General features: G+C 40.2%; 1 protein-coding gene across 4 annotated transcripts in view; it reads left to right on the forward strand.

Moving 5' to 3' along the window:
- The window catches only part of anks1b (ankyrin repeat and sterile alpha motif domain containing 1B), a 276,364-nt gene that overhangs the window by 93,534 nt on the left and 177,830 nt on the right, over positions 1 to 5,000 (forward strand). The window lies entirely within an intron of this gene.

Raw genomic sequence — 5,000 nt, forward strand, 5'->3', positions numbered from 1 at the left:
ACTCACCCATCGACACAAAGACGCACACACACACACACACACCCCTGTCTCTGCAGCACTGTGCTGAGACATGCAGACAGAGATGTACGCACACAGATATACATACACAGATACACACACTTGCTTATGCATTTAGCTGACACTTTTATGTAAAGCGACTTACTAATACTAATTGCTCCAGTCTCCCTGGAGTAACACACACACACACACAAACACACAGAGCAGAGATGTACCGATACAGATTCAGGCTACAGATTTTTAGAGATTTAGACACGTACTGACTGGTAGGGTTTATCCTGCCTGTGTGTGTGTGTGTGTGTGTGTGTATGTGTGTGTGTGTGTGTGTGTGTGTGTGTGTGTGTGTTTGCTCGTGTGTGTGTGTGTGTGTGTGTGTGTGTCTGTGTTTGCACGTGTGCTTGTGTGTGTGTGTGTGTGTGTGTCCGTGCGAGTGTGAGCGCATGTGTGTGAGTGTTTAGCATTGCCCCAGGCTACACGAGAGGCCGTTGGGTGAGTGTGCAACAGGGCTGCAGGGCAGTACAGCTCCAGCACACGCTGATAACATGTGTAGCCACCGCTCAACACGTGCAGGGGGTTACAAGAACACGCGCCTCGTCTGACAAACAACACAGTATGCATCTCCAGAGTGGCTACAGAGGAAATAGTTCAGCATCCAGTGGATGTGATAAAGACATTTCATTACATGTATACACCTAATCAGTGAAGTGAGTGGTTGCATCAGTTGAAGTGAGTGGTTATGCAGTACAGGCTATAACTGTGTCATGTATAGCAGATGTATGTATGGATCCAATGTATATGATTTATGTGGATGAGTGTATGGGTCAATAGATCTTAGGGGTGCTGTAATTGAACATGGCACATTATTCAATTGCCTGCAGATGGTTTACCATGGGCTAGAACGAGAGTAGTTACAGTACAGCTGCTCCGACTGTTACAGTAAATAAGACATCATGTGATGTATTGAATTGGCTTCATTTTTATCTTTTACTTAGTTGTATCAAACTACTTTTCATGTCAATCAAAGCAGCTATTTTGAGTTGTGTATAGAATGCTGAAATGGTTATTGTTGGTTATGGTTCTGGGATTTGGTAGACGCCTTTGTCCAAAGCGACATACAAATACAAAATATTATAATACTTATATTTCACAGGGGACAATTTAAAATGTTTGTCAGACAACATTCAGGAGAATAGCAATAATAAACAACAATGTCAATTCAATCAATAGGCTAATGAAATAAATGGTCCTTACTGGTCCTTACTTGTCCTATGGTCATTAGGTTGCAGAATTATATTTGAATTATATTTATTGGCAGCTTTTGTAGTTCCTTTTTGGTCTTCTTTTTGTTTTTCTTTTTAGTTTCATCCACGTCCTCATCAGTGTTAACTCCATAAGGTTATATTCTCCATTCTAGTGGTTGAATTTGGTTAAGGTGATGTTCAGTAATAGTTCAACATTTTTGCATACTGAACTTGAATCTTAACAGATAATATATACATTTTATAAAACAGATAATAAAAAAAAATATATATAGAGGGATCATACGTTGCCATCTGGTCCTTACTAGTCCTACAAGTCATTAGGTTACAGAATTATATTTGAGAAATTAATAGAGGAGAAACAGTGAAGATCACCAGAAGTCTGGCTTCTGGTTTTGTTTTTATTGATTGTTGGTGATGGTCCCTGTCCTTGTCAGCCGACTGCTGCTGTGTCCTACCACACAAAACCTCCTCCCAGGGACGGAGTCATTGTGAATTTGTAGGGCACTCCAGAACCAGCCTTCTCGCTTGGCCCTCTCTTTCCTGTCTCCAGCGTCTGGCCTCCATGCTCTCTGTTTCTCTTCCTTTTCATTTGTCCTTCTGAAGCGAAACAAATTGGAGGAGCATTTTATTAAAATTAACTGAACCATTTTTATGTTTTAAATGTTAGCTCACTTTTTACATAGCCCACTTATTGCTCAAGTTGGGTTTTTGTGATGCAAGGCTACTTCTTACACCCAATGTGAGCAGATGTATTCTACTCACCCAGAGTCGAGTCCGCTTTAAACAGGAGACTGTCGAGCACGGCATCTTCTCGTTCATATCTCTCTGATACTTCCAACTCATTATCCAAGAATGTGTCCAGATCATCTAGGACATTTAGGACATCTTTAGTGATATCCATGGGCATAGTGATTAGTGATTTCTCTTCGTAAACTTGGTTGTCCAGGTCAGTTTTGCCGTGCTCAACCTCTTTCAGCTCATTTATTAGGAACCTTTGTAGTTCAGTTTTTCTCTTCATTTCGTTTTTCTTTGTAGTTTCATCCACGTCCTCATCACTGTAAATTCTCAAAGCCTCCAGTTCATTCAGAGCAGATAGGACATGTTCGGGGATATCCATGGGCATAGTGAACCCGTCTTCGTAAGCCCTGTTGTCCAGTCCATTTTTGTCGTGCTCAATCTTCTTCAGCTCCTTTATGAGGAGCTTTTGTAATTTCCTTTTGATCTTCTTTTTGTTTTTCTTTTTAGTCTCATCCACGTGCCCATCAATGTTCACTCCCAAAGCTTCCAGTTCTCTTTTTAGCTCCACCAGTCCGTATTTTTTGACGCATCTCTTAATTTTTTTGCCTTCATCCTGCCGTGCTGCCAGGCAGCAGGCTAAGAACCAGCAGAACCGCATTGAACTAAGACTGCCAGAAATCACAGAAAAATGAGCAAAAAATCTAAAACCAGCCAACTTCTACACAAACTCAAGCAAAAGTGAACAAACATTCCAGTCTACCCTGTGCTATGTTCTATAGCATCATGATGTTGCCTAGCCACCTTTGTGATCCTAAACGGAATGTTTTGATGCAAGACTATTGTTACCAGTTAAATGCATCATTCAGTGGAATCTTTGAAATCATTGTCTCTCTTGTCTTTTATGATTATGTTACAGTTACGGTTATGGTTACGTTTTTGTCCAAAGCGACATACAAATAACCTGACTCCGCCAGATGGATTTGCTCCGCATATCCATCTGGGAACTTTTCATTGAAGAACTTTTGGGAAGGGGCGGACATACTGGTTAGCTGATTGGATAAACCATCTGTCTATCACCACCTTTGTTGGTTATCGACGGGCCAAATCAACCAATTAGATGAACAAAGTATTCTTCTAATGCCGTTTAACATACAATTAAGTTAGGTAATGTGACAAACGTTAAGATGTTTTAACTTACCATTTATGAACAACGACAATTCCCATCAAGTTTTCACGGTAGGCCCTACACTTCTGAAGATAGTATATTCCTCCATTATGAACTGGAATCAGCCGTGGAGGATGTCTGTGTCGTTCATTCCTCCCAGCTGCATGGCTGAGACTCATAGCTTCACAGTTTACCCAGGAATACTTTCTAATTTGAATAAAACTTGCGCGATAGCTATGCTCATCTCTGTGGATGCCGTCATGTTGTTCGTTGCGTCACACCTCAACCCGCCTCAAAGCCAACGCTGATTGGACGTTTGTTTGGTGAACTGCTCCAAATTTTCTTTAATGGAAAGTATCCAGACTGATCTGCGAGTGAAACCCTGAAGCTTGCGAGATCAGGATGGTCTCACGAGGCTAACATACAAATACAAAACAATATATTATACTTAGATTTAACAGGGAACAAATTAAAATGTTGGTCCGACTATAATAAGGAGAATAGCAATAATAAACAACAATGTCCATTCAATCAATAATATAATATCATTAACAATAGCATGGTGAGAATTTCAATAATAAACTAAAATGTCAATCAACAGCCTAATGAAAATAAACAATACTATACAAACCATAACGCATAAGAAGTGCTTAATGAACTAAGTGCATGTTGAAGAGATATGCCTTTAGACCCCCCTTGAAAGACCCACCAAAACTATCACAGGAACTCTTTCCACCAACATGGAACCACTGAGGAAAAGAGTCTTGAATTTGACCTAGCATTTATGACTGGTCGATACAACAGACGCTCATCAGAAGACCGCAGTGGGCGGTTGGGGGCGTACATCTTAATCACTGAATTAAAATAAGAGAGAGCAGACCCAGTCAGTGTCCTATAGGCCAAAGTGAGAGATTTCAATCATTCTAAAAAATAATAGTTATTTTATAAATAAATACATTTTCAGTACAATTACTACAGCTGAGAATCTAAATCAAATGATTCTACTGCATCACTCTCCCTTCATCTTGTGATGAGAATGAGCATCCTGAATGATTGGCAGACTGATCGACGGCCAAAAGGACACTCTTATTCATTCACTGACTGCTCTATAATAACTGGGATGAGATGAGATTATAATCTGGAATGACATAGTCCTGATGATGTAAGGCTCGTACAAATTGTTTAGAGGACAGGACACAATCAGAAAGGATTTGACACGATCACCTCTTCTCTTCTCTCTCTCTCCTTTTCTCTAACTGTGCATCTTTCTGTGTCAAATGCAAGCATGTACACAGCCATACACACTCTCTCATATTAATTAAAGTCTCTCCCATATTCAGTAATGCAGTTCTGTAAAGAGTGGAGGACTGGTTCAATAATGAGTGTTAACCCTGTCCCTGACCCTTGCCCTCTTTCTCAATTCAATACAATTCAATTCAATTCAATTCAATTCAATTCAAGTAAGCTTTATTGGCATGAATGTTTCAGCTCAGTTACATGTAAACATACAGTAGAAGGATAAAGTAAATACATTAAGATAAATTAAGCAAGATGTAAGGCAAAATCCACTCTGAGAATGATTACGTCTAGATGAATGGACAATGGCATTATTTGCCCGGGTGGCCAAAAAGGCAAGTCACACCACAGCTTCCCAACTTGAACTGTTGGCATCATACAGTCTGATTATATCAGGCACCCAAGGCCTGATCACAATGCTGCTGATTGCATCTCCTGTGTCCTTTGATCATTTTGACTCAGCCCTTCACCAGGGTCAGAGAGACTCCAGATGAGTGGTATTTCAAGTTTGTGTAATTGTA

This window comes from Alosa pseudoharengus, unplaced genomic scaffold (genome assembly GCF_046254945.1).
Source record: "Alosa pseudoharengus isolate Yale_2024_CS ecotype anadromous, Long Island Sound unplaced genomic scaffold, YU_APseudo_1.1 YU_APseudo_1.1_scf_20, whole genome shotgun sequence".
Taxonomy (NCBI): domain Eukaryota; kingdom Metazoa; phylum Chordata; class Actinopteri; order Clupeiformes; family Clupeidae; genus Alosa; species Alosa pseudoharengus.